Genomic DNA, 17,900 nt, shown 5'->3' with positions numbered 1-17,900 from the left:
GTGGGCTAACGGGGTGTGGCCTGTGTCTCCATACTCACCAGTGTGTGTGTGTGTGTGTGTGTGTGTGTGTGTGTGTTGCTTATATGATTATAAAGCCAGCAGTGGGGCTGTGTCCCCCAAGGGGCAGTGACACCTATCCATACATTTCTGTCTGTGGTAGTGGGAAGTGGGTGTCTGTGGAAGGTGAAGGGTGAAGGGCATCCTCAGGGTAGAGGACAGGTGGTGTGGTAGGACCCAAAGGCCAGGTTGCACAGGATTCAGCTGTAGCTAAAGATGGAAACAGTCATACATCTCTTGGCACTGTGAATTCTGGTACACAAACCCCCCTAGAAATGGTCACTCCAATGCTCACTTTTCTACAGGGCTACAGGTCACAGTTTACTGCTTGATCCACTTGGGCCAGCTCTACACTCCACTGTGATCCAGGGCGACCTAGTGTAGATGTAATTCTTCTGGAAGCAGAGTTGTGGCATGAGTTTAAGTGACTGAGCAGCTCTGGGCTCTGGTCACATGTGACTCTGAGGGCCTGTGTTAAGGGAAGGCATCTCCAGGAGCCAGGAATGCAGGACAGGTGCCAATGGCCATCATGCCATGGGCTTACCACAGTGACAACTGAGTATAACTAGACCCAGGGGCAGATCAAGGTGTTCTATGGCTTTTCTGAGGCTATTCCCTTGCTTAGATGGCTCTTTTATCCAGTCTTTGTCTGAAAAGAAAAAGCTACCTGTGATCTAAGATTCAGCTAAACTATCCATTCTTCCCTGAAGCACCCTCAGGCCCCTGGGTGAGTTATTCTGTCCTCTGCATTCTCAGAAATCCTTACCTATATATCTGTTACAGCTTTTTAGTGTGAGGCTACATGTGCCTGTAATCACCTGGCTAGTGGAATAAAAGGGGGGTATTATACCCTTAGATTTAGCATGAACTCAAGTTCAATAAATATTTGATGGCTAGATGAGTGAATGGATAGGTGAAAACTTAGGACAAAGCGCCTTAGTGTTAGCCAAATCAAAATTCCCTGGATACATGGGCACACAGGTACGTGCACATGCACACACACACATACACACATGGACACACACACACATACACATGCACACATGCACACACACCTGCCATGAGCTGGCAGGGAAACTTATTCCACAGTATGAATACTACTCACAATAGTCAGCTGTGTGTACAGCATGGATTTCGGTCCATTGTCCTACATTACGGCACACTTAAAATCCCAAAGTTGAACAGAATATAAATAAGCATACTACGTGAGACTATACACAAAGGAAAATCTGAAATAATATGTGGTCTATTTAAAATAGCCCCCCCCCCCATCGTTGATACACAGGACTTTAAATAGGAGCTATTTTACATAGGTGAACCTAAATTAACCCAGGATAAGAAATGGAAGCTCTCATCTTGCATTCTGTTGAGAAAAAAAAATCACTAAAATCTGCCTGAGTTATCAATCATCTGTTCAGTTGGGGATCTTCTGAGTGCACAGTGTAGTCTCTGCTTCAAAAACAATGGGGAAAAAAGGGAGGCTGTGTAGGCGGGAGGTGGGAAGGGCAGCGCTCTTCTCCGCAGGAACTGAAGGCGCTTGAGCAGCAGCCTTAGCAGGGATGGGTATCAGGGATACACACAAGGCCCAGAGACTCAGGGACTTCCAGCTTTCTTCTGTCCTTTGCCTATCACTCCTCTGTGATACCGGGACTAAGAACATTCTAAGTTGTCCTATCCAGAACTTACTTTGAGTTTTGAGTTTTTAATTTTGTGTTTTTGAGGCTGAGGCTGAGACTAAGTCAACTAGTCAACTATGTAATCCAGGCTAGCTTTGAACTTACAGCAATACTCCTGTCTCAGTTTCCTAACTTGTAGACACAGGCATGCAGTAATCTGAGTAAAATTCTATAGTTTTAGAGATAGTTGCACTTTTTTTTATGAACACACACTCTCTCTCTCTCTCTCTCTCTCTCTCTCTCTCTCTCTGGGGAAGCAGACTCTTACTCTGTTGCGTAGGCTAGAGTGGAGCTTACTGTACAATCAACACTAGACTTGAATGCAGGACAATCCTTCTACCTTGACTTCACAAGGGCTGGATTCGGGTTTGGCTGCCATGGATGACATCCTTATATTTTTAAGTAAGAAAAACTAAAGAACAACAAAAAAGAAGCACAATGTTTTGTCTGCTCAGATAGAAACAGTAGAAGTCTACTGAATGAAAAGTAAAATACAGAGATTGTATTTAGTGATGGATCCTGCAGAGCACTGTATACGCCTACCCAATGGATCTGAACCTCACTCTTCTCAAATTCCAGTCCTCTGCTGTAATAAATACACAGAATAGCATTCTTTTAGCCCTGACACCTTCCTTTTAATTTGCACTGAGAACTCTTCAAAGTTCCATGATTTCTCCTCAGGGTACATTATATCCATGAACTTGCTCACTGAGGACACTGACAGGCATATAAGCTCCATCGCTGTGTGGTCTGATATCTGGTTTTCAATGGAAAAGGCAAGGATTTCAGAGATCTAATCAATCCTATAGACACACAGAAAGAAACCATCCTCTGAGTCAGCCGGTAGCACTGAGGCCACACCACTGGTGTGGAGCTGTGCTGTCTCCATAGCTCTCATAGAGAAAAGCAATCCTCTCTCTAGGGAGCCATTCAAACCTGGGCCCCCTCACCTTTCCTTCTGTAATGTTTTCACTGAGATATCAACGTTATCCATTCTACTTTCCGGCCCAAGTGACTGAGTGCAAAGAGGATATGCAAACACAGACGCTTTGATCACAAGTCCTTCAATTTGGGTTTTAAAGCATTTTCTTAGTTTTCTCATGTCTGTATCTGTTTGACCTTCTTCTCTTCGGAAGTGACCTCATCTGGTCGGTTTTATTAACATGTCCTCAGGTAGATAGTACATGCAGGCCTGAGCCTTGACCCAGTGACAGTAACAGGCTAGAAGGGGCTCAGATGGTTGACCTGGGTGTTACTCTGGGTTATAGCTCTGGGTGAGCTCTGGGCCTAGAGAGAAGGGGAAGGGTAGCTGGGGTTGCCAGAGGCGGCATTGGGCACAATTTATTGAAGAAATAGATGTTTCATATTTTGAGAGCCAACAGCGGGCACATGGCTGCCATCTGGTAAGTATCATGCCCACTCACAGCTGCCCTTCGCATTTCACTCCTAATTTTGCTTTATAAATTTTTCTTCTGGGAGGCTCCTAGGAGGAACTACCATATAATTAAAATTTCAGCTTTATTTCCATATACGAATATTGGCTGTAGGACTGACTGGGGGTACTTAGTTTTCATGATCAGGCAATCCAGCACCATAGTAATGGACTCATGGTCTCCCTTTTGATGCCAGTTCAGTATTGTCCTGCAATACTCGGTAATTTTACTTCTTTCTTCTCAGTATGCTAATACCTTTCACTTTATCGGTTCATCAGCTGATCAGCTGATATGTCTGTTGAGGTGAGAGGGGGTTGGGGGCGGTGGGAGGTGCTCTACTTCACAGCCTCTCCCGTCCCAAGGAGAAAGTGAAAAAAACTGACCCAGCAGGCTTAACATATTCCTTAAAACAAGATAAAAAGTGCACAGACTTGCCCATTATCTGAGTTCCCGAAACAATGGTGTGTTCTGAACCTCCAGGATAAAGACACAAGAAAGCACAAACGTGGTTCTTCTGTGTGGTTCGAGGGGAAACCGGAACTTTATCCAGATGTGTCAGAACCAAATGGTATAAAGTAAGCTCTGCGCTCGCTCAGGGAGAGCAGGAAGAAGCTGATGCTGCCAGTAGGTGGATGGCATTAGAAATGCTTGACATTAATTATACATCATCCCGCCGATCCTAGCCAGGCATATGCCAAGCCCTGACATTCCTGTGGCCAGGGGACAGGGCCACACACACTAGAGTTTCATGGAAAACAAGTGTGACCTAAAAGCATGCTGGCCGTCCAGCTCCCACACTGACTACATCCCCAACCAAATGATTCGAGGAAATGGAAGCCAACTTTTGTCAAACTAATCGAATTTGGAGGGTTTTTTTTTATTATTATTTTAAGGACATTTCCAAAATTAATTAATGCTAGCCCAGCAAGGTTACTGGATTACTGAAGTAGTCTCGGAGGTAACATTTGATGGGTGCTAACTCATGGACACCCAGTGCTTTTACTTGGCAGGTAGAAAGGCTCATCTGTGATGACAGTTTTAATTCACAACAAACATGGAGAATGGAAGCTGCTTCTGATAGACTTTTTAAGTTATATTTGTACTGAAGGCATGCCTTCCAGTCTATAGAAATCATTTTGGAGAAGCTGTCTTCCACATAGGAATCCGAAACCCTGACATCAACCCTGAGAGGCAGCTTGAATGGCCGAGCTTTTCCAAGGGAACTGAGAGCAGCTGAGACACTTGGAGATGTGCCTTCACACCCCCACCCCTTCCAGGAGGCAGGCCTTTCCCTAGCAAGTCAGCTCCTGATAGGATGAGGTCCTGGGCGAGGGCCTCAAACAGCAGTAACCCTACGACGTGCAAGGCTACCACTGCAATCCACGCTGAATCTCAAACTTACGCAACATTGCCCCCACACACAAAAGGCTGCTCTCATCACACCTACGGCGCTGTCAGAGTACCCAGTGGCTTGCGACTAAGCGCCCTGGTATGCTGCCGAATCTATGCATTCAGTGGGAATTTCAAAACATAAGTGAGGTATCTCTTCCTCAGCTCAGCATCTGTGCTGCTCAATGGCTGTGTCTCTCTGTGAGGCTCGCATCCTGAGTACACAGAGAACACAGAAATGCCACAAGAGTACACAGCCCCTGATGGGGCTTTTCTCCTATGAGATCATTCACACAGGTCAGCACGGTACACATCACCGTGTTCCTCTTCTCAGAAGAGCTGCCAACTCAGGGTCCTCCCAAGTCCAAGTTTATATCCTCAAGGTTCTCAGTGTCTTACTAAAACAAACACTCCCTGTCCTCTTCGGTGTTTGGAATATTAGCTGTCCCTATACTTAACCAAATGAAAACTAGAAGGGAGTGGGAACAGAAGGCATTGTTGTCATTTTATTTAGGGTTTCTATTGCTGTAACAAAATACCAAGACCGAAAAGCAAGCTGGGAAGAAAAGGGTTTATTTGGCTTATAGTTCCATATTGTACTCCATCATTAAAGGCAGTCAGGACAGGAACTCAAGCAGGGCAGGACCCTGGAGGCAGGAGCGGATGCAGAGGCCACGGAGGGTGCTGCTTCCTGGCTTGCTCCCCCCAGCCTGATCTGCTTCCTTACAGAACCCAGGGCTACCATCAGGTACAGCTCTACCTACCATTGTTTGGGCTCTCCCTCCATTGATCACTAATTAAGAAAATGTCCTACATGCTTGCCGGCAGCCAGATTGTATTGTCCCCTCCTCTCAGATGACTTTAGCTTGTGCCAGTTGTTCTTTTGATGAAGGCGGGTTGGGGAAGGTCACTGTTCTCCCATTAGAAAGAAGACATGATTTGATGACTATTAGCTTGAGAACTCTTTCCCCTACTCCAGGATAACACACCTAACCATTGCAAGTGAGGTGGTCAAACAGCAAGTACACAGGCAGGGGAGTAGTAATGATTATTTCTCCTCCTCTTTCTCCTTCCTCTTCCTCCTCCTCCTTTCCCTTCCCCTTTCTCTTCCTCCTCTTCCTCCTCCTCTTCTTTTTGGAGACAGAGTCTCTCTATAGAGCCCTGGCTGTCCTGGAACTCTCTCTGTAGATAAGGCTGGCCTCGAACTCACAGAGATCCTGCTTCTGCCTCCTGATTGTTGGGATTAAAGGCCCTGTGGATTCCTCAGCTGTTCTGGGGGAGGGGGGGTGGGGAACTTTGGAAACACCAGTAGCTTCGTGGTCTGTACATAGCTTCATTTTCATGTTTTCCAAAGCAAGGTTACAAGGAATGATATTGTTTTTTTTTTTTTTTCTTTTTTTTTTTTTTATTAACTTGAGTATTTCTTATATACATTTCGAGTGTTATTCCCTTTCCCGGTTTCTGGGCAAACATCCCCCTCCCCCCTCCCCTTCCTTATGGGTGTTCCCCTCCCAACCCTCCCACCATTGCCGCCCTCCCCCCATAGACTAGTTCACTGGGGGTTCAGTCTTAGCAGGACCCAGGGCTTCCCCTTCCACTGGTGCTCTTACTAGGATATTCATTGCTACCTATGGGGTCAGAGTCCAGGGTCAGTCCATGTATAGTCTTTAGGTAGTGGCTTAGTCCCTGGAAGCTCTGGTTGCTTGGCATTGTTGTACTTTTGGGGTCTCGATATTGTTTTAAGATACTCCAAGGGTTTGTAGGTCACCTGACCCTTCCAATGTGTACCTGAGAAAGGCTCATTTCACCAGGGTCATCTAAGTTTGGGAGACTGAGAGACCACATACAGATGTACATGGCTGAGCACAAACCCCTCATGGGCTGGGGAAGGAAGAATTGACACAGACTGTTTACTGATTTCCTGGTAAGGGCTGGATTTAAAATACCTATGCAGTAGTGGGCAGTTAGGTGGAAGATGAGCCTCACTTAGGAGGACAAGAATAGATGCCTAATTATACCTATACTATTGCATAAGTAAGGAGTGGAAGGCAGGCAGCCTACCTCCATGCTTTTGAAGGTAACATGGCTGATGTGGGGAGACACCGCATACTGTTTCCTACATGGACTTACCAATGCATCGTGTACTAAGGGAAGGGCTCAGCAGGCAGCACTGGGAAAGCATGTGGGAGGCAGGGCAGACATCTAGCAGGGCCATTGCAGCAGGCTTACACGCACCTGCAGCTGCAGCTGCAGCTGCAGGGGACTCAACTTCGGCATCCTGAAGGAGGGCTTTGGATCATGGTCTACAGACTGTGTTCAGAACTCCATGCAGCCCCCAGAGCACACCAAAGAGGATCCCAGCTACACTGCCCCATCCTTCTGCTGCAGCCCTGCCTCTGCTAATATCTGTCCATTCTCACTTCTTTCCTCCATCTCTTCTCATTGATTTGCAGTCAACTTTCTGCTCATACCAACTCATAGCAAAACTTTAAACTTAGAGAATGTATAGAAGACTTTATTTGTGCTACATTTCAGACCTTCAAGTCTTACCTACATGGTGACATCGACAATCAGTGTTTACAGTTGTTTTAGTAACTGTTCTGTTGCTACCAAGAGATAGAAAGCCTTTAAATGGGAGCCTGTATATAAGGAATTACAGTTTCAGAGACTTAGTCCATTATCACTGCAGCAGGAAGCATGGTGCCACACCTGGCATTGGGGCAGCAGCCAAGAGCTATATCCTGATTCACATGCCAAGACAGACATTGGGCCTGTGTATGCTTTTGAAATCTCGAAACTCAGCCCTAGTGAGGTACTTCTTCCAACAAGGCCACACCTCCTAATCCTTCTAATCCTCTCAAACAGTGCCACTCCCTAATGACTAAGCACTCAAATATATGAGCCTATGGGAGCCATTCTCATTCAAACTACCACGGTAGTATAAGACCTGATTTGCTAAGATGCTTGATAATACTAATATAAAAGCGGACAACTTACTTGAATGCCTCCAGACACTACGGGTTCCAGAGTGGGAAGCCAGTAACCATGAAGAAACTTTCTCTGAAAACTTTTTGGTAAACTGCGGCCTTGATGGCAGTCAGACCGAGAAGCAATGGGGAGTTTGTTTCCCTCCCATTGCTGCTCTGTCTCCCTCCTCATCCACCAGCACTTGTTGGGGGCAGAATAGACAGTGGTAGTCGTGTTAGTCTGACCTCCAGCCATGTGACCCAGAGGTGTCATACAGCCACATGACATCCAACAGGACAGCAGAACTTAGTCTGATGTTATCTTGCATCTTACCAGAGGATATGCTGGTCTTTGGAATGAAAGGTCAGCAGGCTTTATGCAGAGCAATATGCATATGCTAGCTCCTATGTTTTCTCACTTTTCTGAGCCTCCTCTAAGCAGTGAAATACAAATGAAAATACGCCTTTCATCACAATGTTGTCCAGAGAAAAACTGGACTGTTGTGTGCTATTCTGTGTCACATGTGCCTGTCCTGAAGGACAGATATGGCTTATGAATGGATTTGTGAGTTCTGGATGATGGCAGAGGCCACTGCTTCCTGACAAAGACTACAGAAAAGTAAGTCACTGCAGTTATTATGTAGGCTGAAGACACGACACAAACACATTTCAGGTTTCTAGGGTTCTCTTAGTTTATACTCTCCCCACGACCTTGCTAAACATTTATTTATAGATGTGCAATCAAACTTTGGGACTGGTGCTTTCGTGGAACACATGCTTAGGAAGAGGAGCTGGGACGCCCACTCCATTTGTGGAAGGAACTTTCGAGAAGGACATTCCTTTGGTCCTGATTTATCCCATATCTGGGGTGTCTGCAGAGAGATCTCTGCTCACAGAGCAGCTGCAGGGGCCCTCATAGCTGCAGGATGCAGTGTGAGACAAGGGGTGGGCCGTATGTCTCCGGGAATTGGCTGAGCGTTATTCATCCTAACTTTCTAAGCAGGTTCATTAACCTTGCATATGCAGACGCCAGGAAGTGGGGGTTGGTGGTTATGAGCAACCCGGACTTCAACCTGAAGCACTGTGACTTTCCCAAAGAAGGCCAGATCTGGTATGAACTGTCTGTAGTCCACCTGCTTTTTCTCCTTTTGACAGAGGGATGGTAATATTGAGTCGCTTAGCAAGCTGTCAGAAACTGTGTAGTAATGTCTAGCTTTGGGATGAAAGCTTTGCAGGGTACTGCCTGAAGCATGAGGCCTGTATTCTGTATTTTGTTTTGTTGCATACAAGCTCCTGAGAAACTGCTTGTCAGGATGGTGTTTGGAGGGGCTCCTCTTGTCTCCAGCACTCCCACCCAGCTGTAAACCTGGTTCTCAGAAGTCTCCATTTCTCCTGGAATCCTCTTTGAATGGCAGGACCTTGCGGCTGCTCAGTGCGTTTTCAGAGGGTGACACCTACTCTCTATTCTCCTTCTTTTTGCATATCGGCTTTCAAGCTCTTTCTGGGAAGCACTGTTATACCTCTATGAAGAGACTCCAACTGCCAATCTGAAAATATTCTTTGAAACCAGTAACACCAGGTGCTCTGTTCAAGAAGCAAGACAGCAGCTCCGTATAATATACAATGCAACGTTTGTTCACAGCAGAACACACTTTCACACACACACACACACACACACACACACACACACACACACACACACACACACACTGCTGCTGCTGCTGCTGTTGCTGCTTAAGTAGTTCAATGTTTCTCTTAAAACACATGGAAACAAAATATTTAGAAAGAATTTTAAGCTGAGCATGGCTTACAATAATACTCTTAGCAGAAAGGAAATTGGGAAGGTAGATGAGTCCTACAGTTTGTATGAAAGAATAACCTCCTTCAGAATGATAAAAAGTTGGGCTCCCGTGAGTAATGAAGGAGCTATGGCTATGCTTTTGTGATGCTCACATGACGTCACTGCCCATGGAGGTTGCTTCTATTTGGATACTATTTTCTTGTTACTGTTTTATGAATGAGACAAAAACAAATGCACAGAACTACTTATCAACAGGACACCTTCTACTCTTGCTGAAAACCATGTCCCTGCTTTGGACGTTCCCGTGCAGGTGTGTTCTCCTAAGAGCACCTGAGCAGAGAAGTCAGCAGAAAAAGATGAGCCCAGCTCCCTTCTGATTTCTTAGCCCAAGTTTGGACGGCTGCACATCATTTCCCTTTCTGCGTGCACAGAACATCACCTGCCGGTTTCCGCCCCACCTGGCCTTCCCAGGGGCAACCTCTCGCTTTCAGTATGACAAGGCCAGCCCCAAACACCACAGCTCTTAGGTACGCTGGCTCAGGCACCACTTCCCTCTCATTTCTCTGTAGGGCCTTTATTTTGTTTTGGCCTAACTTTCACACTTTCTTGAAGGCGGATAATGTTATTAGCACTATGTCCAAAAGCTCATGCCTTAAAGAAAGGGAGAGGAGAGAGGGGAATGTTAGGGGGAGAGAAGGAGGTACTTTTAATCATGTGTGTGTACCTGTTGTATGAGAGTACATGTATATCCATCATGCCCGTGGAGTCAGGTTCCCTGGAGCTGGAATTGCAGGCAGTTGAGATGGTGCTGGGAACCAGGTAACCTAACATACCCTAACTACCCTAACTACCCTAACAGTCCTCTTAACCAGCGAACCATTTCAGCACTCCCATGGCTCTCGCCTTCTTCTCTTGACCAGACCACCATACAGCAGAGATGCCAGAGAGTGTCATTTACATCCCGGCTAGGAGCACACAACCTGCTGCCATCGCAGATCACTGCTTCGAACAACCAATGAACGATACCAAGCTCCAGTTTTCTCACTCAGTTCCCCAGGTCCAGAATCATAGCTATTCATTCGTTTCTATTAATTTCACACTCTGTTCATCTGAACACAACGACAGAACATACTTGGCTTTCTTCTGGCTGAGTTCTGGTTCCTTAAATAATTTCTGAGCTATCACATCTCTAGTCTTTGTGATAAAATTCCTGCCGAGGGGAGGTGGGAGGGCTTGAGCAACGCTCCTCCCTCTGGCTTACAGGAGAGGATGACGGCTCTGGGCAGGATAAAGAATAATCCAGGACGAAAGCAAAGAGAAAAGAGGGTGGAGAGAAACTTAAGCCAGTGTCAAGAGGTTGGCGAACAGAAGAATGTGACACAGAAGAGGGAAAAGAGAAGCCACCCTGGCAACTCAAACCATCTTCCCTTGGGGGCCCCTTCCAGAGTCACCGCCCCATTGATCCATTCGGCCTTCCCCATCGAGCTCTCCCTTTGAACACTTCAGTGCTGCCTCCCTGCCAGAGCTCTCACTGATTCTCTAGGCTGTATCTTTCTGTGGCCTCCTTCAGGTCACCACCCACTCAGCATGAAATGAGCAGTGCTCTCTGATGCCAAGTACCTTGCTGAATGACAGTGATTCCAGATGGCTGCACCGTGGCCTGCACACAATGGCCCTGGGAATAGCCTGGCTCTGGGAGTCCTGTTATGCCCACATCTTTGTCACCGTGATCCCGTAGCATCAAACCTTCTTCCTCTCCTTTAATTTGTCTTTCAAGCTTCGGGCATAACCAAAGGGAAGGCTACCTTTAGGGACTCAGGACTATTCTGAACTGACAAATGTGCACTCCTGTGGAATGTGAAAACGTCTAGAATTTATCATTAATTAAATTGTGTGTGTGTATGTATGTGTGTATGTATGTATGTATGTATGTATGTATGTATGTATGTATGTACACACTTCATGTATATCTGAAGTATTATTGGGGGAAGAAACCTTACTTTTAATCTATGCTTTCCCAAACTCAAAAGCCATGTCTATGAGCACAAACCAAAGTTAGCAGAATCAAAACCTAGCTTTCCTCAGAATGTCCCACCACTGTGCGGTACAAAAGAGAGCATTTATCTTTTTACAGGTAGGAATGCTGGAGCAGAGAGGACCAGTGACCCCACCCCTAGATTTGAATGACAAATTGGAAAGAAGCCACTTCTGCTCCCTTCTGAAAACTTGGCTTAGGAGTTAGAAAAAAGTGAGGCTGAACTGGGGATATAGCTCAGTGGGAAGCTATCCCAGCCTCTGTGAGGGTCTGGGTTTGGCCACTCCCCCTGTGTGCTCTCTCACGGAGCAGGTTTGACAGTGGTGGAGAATTGGAAGGCGCTGGGGGAGGGGAGGCCATGGGTGGAGGAGGATGGGACTGAAGAAGGTGGGAGTTGGTGCAGCTGCACAGATTCTGTCCACAGTCAGCTTAAGAAGAAAAGAAACTGAGAAGAACAGAAGGAACACAGACTAGCAAGTTATGGATTCCACTGTGCAGGACTCACACGGGGAAATACTCAGATTGAGGCTGCATACAGGGCTGAAGCTGGAACGAAAGAGTTGTCGCCCAAGTGACCCGTGAAGCGACCAGGCAGACCTGGGCACGAGCTCCCAGGCGTGAGGACGGATTTTTATTTTTATATAAAGTTGACCTCACTTAGCTGGAATTTAACTGGCTATCTGAAGACGGAGCCTTGTTCTGGGTCTCTCAAAACGCACAGGCTCTGTGCCTTCAGACAAGTGACTTAGCTTCTCTGAACCTTAATTTCCCCTGTACAAGTAGACCTGATACTTTGTATAAGAGAGAGAGTGTGGCCAGGATCAGTTCTCCTGGTCACTAATACATTAGATTTGTTTTACAACCGAGTACATTCAGGTCTAAGTCAGATTGGTGGGCAGTAGGTATTAGTTTCTATCTCCACGGCAAAACCAGGTGATAGTGGCAGCCATGGCTGCGAGGTAGTCTGGGAAATAGCTACTGGTTTCCCTCAAGATTTTTTTTTTTTTTTTTTTTTTTTGAGATCAGTTCTTGCTATATTTCTCATGCTGGGCTTGAAGGCATAGTCCTGTCTCAGCCGCCTGAGTGCTCGAATCATAGATTTAAGGCACCATGCCTGCCTTGGTTTTGCTCCTGTCTATAAAGGGAAGAGCTGGGTGCAGAAGGGAACTAGGAAAGCCTCTGGATTAGTCAGTGTGTGCTGGCCACTTCACCGCTGGTAGCAGCAGAGCATGCCTAACCAGATGGAAGAAAGCTTTGCTAAGCAGTGCTGAGCAGTGAGCTGGGATGGTGGAAGAGTAAAAGTGTTAGACACAGCAGCCCCCCCCCCCCCAACACACACACACACAGGCAGAACTGACCAAGGCAGCACTACTCCGGCTTTCCTAGGAGCAGAAACACTTTGACCAGTTTCCAGCAACGTTGGGTGCTGCTTACTTTGAGTCACTGTTGGCTCTTTACGTCTCTACCACCCATCCACCTGGTGGGCTAATGGCTCCCAGCTTTTCTCATTGTTCCCTGGTGCTGGTTTAGTGCAGAGGCCATCTCCCATGTGTCCTTTGCTTCCTCTTTCCCCCAATAGTTCGTATCTGTTATACTTAATTTTCTCAGATTCCAATACTTGGTTACTACTCCTGTGAAAAGATACGGTGCTGTCGGTGTAGCTCAGTGTGGAGGATTTGCCTAACATGCACAAGGCTCTGGGGTTGAGAGGAAAGGAAAACAGGAACAAGAGATTCAAGCTGAGATGTAGGTGAGTTGGTGGCGCTCTGTTGGCCAGAAGCCTGCGCCCTGACTGACTGGAGCCTGCAGGAGACAGAGGCCTCAAACCAAATCTGTGCACATCACTCCTCTGCCCTGGTTCAGCTGCTGGCTGACACTGTAGTAGACTGAGGGGTGGGGGGTGCGGTGGGGGATGGGGGGGACTGGCTGTTATTAGACAGGGGGGGTACCCTGTGAGGACAGGGTACTGGTGTTACCCCAATTAGGTGGAGAAGGACAAACTTGTCAAAACAGGAGAAGAAAACTGATGTGCTAAGAAGAGACGCCACTGGGTTTAAAATGCTGCATCACAGAAAACCATGTGGTTGGGCGACACCCAATCAGAACAGTGTCACTGATGTACTAGCAGGAAGATGTAACTGCAAGCCGTGCACTATATCCAAGGAAGGCGGGGCAGACAGAGGTGAACAGGACTCTGGAGGGTTAACCCGAGGGAAATGAAACATTGGCCTCACGTTGAAGCATAAACAAGGCCAAATTAAGTCGCTGTTTGTTTTTTAGTGAAATATATGCTATCTTTGGTCCCAAGTGTTTAGCTATGAAAACACTATTATTATAAAACTATCAACAACAGCAGCACACACACTCACACACACACACACACACACACACACACACACACACACGTGCACACACATATCTATGGGGGGAGAAAAGGGGAGGAATCCTTATTCACAATAAAAAAAACCCAACTGTTGGCTTTACTGAAAGAACTTTTGAAGTTTCTTTAAAGGTCATTTAAAATCTGACTGACTCAATGTGCTAATTTTTTTAAATGTATAATACAAAGTTTTCTGAATTTTATACCATACAGTAAGGGAAATCCATTTAATAGGGAGATACAGTTTTCAACTAAGTTGGTTCAGCATACGTGTGTGCAAGAGAGAGACAGACAGACAGAGAGAGAAGCATGTACAGCTAACAGACAAAGGAGATAGAGAAATACAGCCCACCTCCAGCTTTAATCTGGGGTCACTGTGCATGCCATTCTGTGGGCTCCTGTTTCACCAGGGAGAATTCATTAAGCACAGAGCAAGTCAATAAAAATGAGCTTTATTAAAAAGAACTAGTGTAATTAAAGGTATTGGTGAAAACCAGCCTGTTATGAAGGGGAAATGACTCAGCAGCAGCTTTAGGAAAGGAAAGGAAACCATATGCAATAGAATCTTCTCTCAGTTTTAAGCTGTGGGGGTGGTGAGTGTGCTCAGGATGGCAGGAGTGCCTGTATGAAATCGCCATTCTCCCTATAGTGGTGAATGATGTTGTCTGCCGCAGTGCTGGCAGCTCTGATGGAGGGGACTACGGAGAGCCGCTGACGCAGGCTGCATGCTGCAGATGGCCAGAGGCGATTTTCATGAAGACTGCCTGTGCAACTGTCTAGGCACCCAGAGCACTAAATTCGGAAAACTACATATTAGAGAAAACATATAGAAGACTTGGAGAGTCTCGTGTCAAATGATAGGCTGTGTGGCAAAATGCATATGTAGCACATGATGGGTCATGCACACTGTATGTGGCAGCAGGTCATGTGGCCTTAGCTGCCTGATCTGAGTTCAAGGCCAATAACCAGATGACTCAGGAGCAGGTAGTGTGCATCCCCCGGTTATAGGGGAAACTCTGGCAGGAACCAGCCCATGAACTGGGCTGGCCTTAGCGAGGAGCCTCAGATCAGTCTGGGCTTAAGATCTCAACTATGTTTGAAAGACAGTGTAGCCTTGGCCTTGGGTTTGCCAGTGATTTTGGATTGCAGAACCAATGCCTGGTCTAATGCTTTAACAACACTGTCGTAAGGATTAAATGCTTCCTATCTGAAAAATAAAATCACAAGGCGGCTCTGACGGTGTGCCAAGCTCTAGAAAGCCTAGAACATCTTTCCATTCTCCCTCTCTTCCTGGTGACAGGGACATCAGGCAGAAAGAAGGATTCAGTGAAGAAGAGCATTTATGAAAGGATGGCGGACATTCCCAGCACAATTAGTAACCACGGCAACAAACCGGAAGGGGCGGACACTTCCAGCACAAGAAGTAAGCACCGCTATAAACCGGAAGGGGCGGTGCCATATGTTGCGATCCACACAAGCTTCTCTGCCTACCTTGGAGTTACTAATGAAATATTGTCTGCAAGGATAATTTATGGACTATATATCTTTTAATAACTTATTGTAGCATGTGGTTTACATAGTTAAAACAGACAAAGCTCTGAAAAGCTTGAAGAGGAGGCAGCATCTAAGGCAGGTCTTTATCCAGCCCCTGAAAGCTGTAGGTACTTTCTCTTAAAATGCCCACCCACATCTACTCGGCTTTGCCAGAACTGCATATTTTGGAGCAGTAAAAATTATATATTATCTTTAAAAGTGTGAGAAAAAGCTGGGTGACCATGTTTGGGGAAGATGTCTGTACTGATCCTCATCTAAACACTGTCAACTTACCATGGATAAAGTATATTACAGGGATATTTTTGAATCCTTAACCTCACCTGAAGCATGGACAGTATACTTCCAACAGCTTCTACCCACAGTCTCTCTACAACAACAGAAGCTAAAGCAAAGCCGGCAAAGGTGGGGCAAGGCGCTCAGCAGCCTAGTCCTGGTGCTAAGACTAAGAGGTGTGTACTGTCAGTTATGGGTGTGTTTGTTGTGGGAAAGAGATAGGATGGGTGACACTTAAGTTAGCCCATGCCTTTTGAAATTAATAAAGCTAAATTCCACTTACTCTTCCAAGAGGTAAGTAATCTGTGTGCTGGAAATGCTACATCGTGCTGGGAATCTCCCTAACTGACAGTGCTGTAGAGTCTCTACAGACTTAGGAGGAAGAAGGCACAGGGCCACTCTACTTGAAAACTAATGAGTAGACAAAATAAGCAGACATGAGGTAATCATATTCGGGATAATATACAGCAGTGAAGATGGCCCTGATGACACAATTATCTACAGAAATAGTACCAAATGAAACTGTGCACAAAGCAGTGCTATTTATGTAAGGCATGGAATCAAGTTGATGTCATTTGAGGACGGAATGGCAGTCGCCCTTGGGGACTGCGTCCTGGGCCCCACACTGATAGCAAGGGTGTGAAATACAACACGTACACAGGAGCTTTTCTGCTCCCATCCTGTCTCAGTAGAAGTTTGGATTCCAGTTAGGACTGCTTCGACAGCTTTCTGATACCTCCTGCCTTTCAGGTTTTGTCCCCAGAGATCAGGATGCAGCCGGGGAGGAGAACCTCCATTTGCTTCAGAGGCTGAGAGGCACCTCAGAGGATGCAACTGTGCTTCTCTTACCATAATTGGTTCAATAAAAATATCTGGACGTCCAGTGGATTTACAGAGCCATGGAAACTGATAATTCATTAGATGATAGTTTCAAATTTTTGACTTTGTTCCTTTTTTGAAGTCTCTTATAAATTTTGTGGTTTTCTACATGAGAAACCACTAGAAAAGTGAGTTAGAACCAAGATGGCCCAGTTGGGGAAGATGTGTGTTGCACAAGCTGGAGCCCACATAATGGAAAATGAGACCCCAAAAGTTGTCCTCTGTCCTCCACTCACAGCATGTCATGGCTTACTTGCACACATCACATAGATAATGACAAGAGTAAAAACAGACAAAGGATTTTCCCAGACATATGATTGGCTCTGATTTAATACTAGTGTGGAGCCCTGGGAGACTCCTTTAGCTCCATCTTCCTGTGCTTGAGTGGCTTGCATGACTACATGGTACTCAGAAACACCCTGTAGATTAGCATCCACGCTCCCTGCCTGCTAAGGCTCCCCTGTCCTTTCCAGCCCCCACATTTCGTTTTGCTGGTGATTCATAAAACTAAACAATCACAGGATGATATGAAATTAAGTGATGTAAAACTAGAAGTGTAAGCCACTGTAACACATGTAACTCATGTGTTCTAATGGCAGGGCTGACACATGATGACCCCTGACTGACAAATGGTTCAGGATCTCATATATTAGTGCTGGAAACACCTGTTCTCTCGATTAGAAATCATGTTTATTATCATTTAATGGAGCCTTAGGGATTATTTTTTATTCAGAAACACATATTAGTGTTGAGTGGTATATACCTATACTCTTGGGAGGCAAAGGATGAGTCAAGGGACTTCTCAGACCCTGACTCAAAAAAAAAAAATCAAACAAATAGAAAGTACATATTTTCCGAACAGCACAGAAAGATCTCTGGGCAGCTACACAATCAGGGCCTAGGCCTCTCACACAGCCCTGAGTCCCATTTGGTCACAATACAGAATTCACCTTGAGAACACCTGGTCTTTCATATCACTTCCTGGCCTATCTACCTGCCATGGGTCATTTCTCTTTGCAAATATAAATAATCACCTGAAACTGAAACCATATTTACTCATTTCTGCTCTGTTTCTCAGAAGCTATCTAGCTTTCTCTAAAACCAAGCAGTTCAGAGTTTTCAAATACTCCAGCTTTATGCAATGGGTAATTCTTGGGAATTAGGAGCCTTATTCAGACTAAAGAACACATTTCCTTGATCATGATGGTAGATCTGATTCAATATGTTTCTAGTAATAGGAAATGAAGGTTACACTCAGGCCTTAAAAGCAGCCATCTGTGAAAATGAAGGGACAGACAGTGGTATCAAATTCATTCTCATCCTAAGCCTCTAGGGTGACTGGATCTAGACTGTAGTTTCCTTTCAAATCTGAAGAAATGCTTGCCTCTCTCATGACACTCGCATGCATGGCTGATCTGCTGGCCAGAAGCCCAGGGGACATAAGAAGCCAGGGACAT

The 17,900-nt window shown here is 45.8% G+C and overlaps 1 protein-coding gene and 1 long non-coding RNA gene across 18 annotated transcripts in view; one reads left to right on the top strand and one right to left on the bottom strand.

Moving 5' to 3' along the window:
- Stau2 (staufen double-stranded RNA binding protein 2) overlaps positions 1 to 17,900 on the bottom strand; it is a 245,859-nt gene that overhangs the window by 25,706 nt on the left and 202,253 nt on the right.
- LOC102555040 (uncharacterized) overlaps positions 1 to 17,900 on the top strand; it is a 126,269-nt gene that overhangs the window by 89,904 nt on the left and 18,465 nt on the right. The gene's annotated exons all lie outside the window — the stretch shown is intronic.

Source organism: Rattus norvegicus, chromosome 5 (assembly GCF_021556685.1).
Source record: "Rattus norvegicus strain SHRSP/BbbUtx chromosome 5, alternate assembly SHRSP_T2T, whole genome shotgun sequence".
NCBI classification, from domain to species: Eukaryota; Metazoa; Chordata; class Mammalia; order Rodentia; family Muridae; genus Rattus; species Rattus norvegicus.
This window is presented reverse-complemented; position numbering and strand designations above follow the sequence as displayed.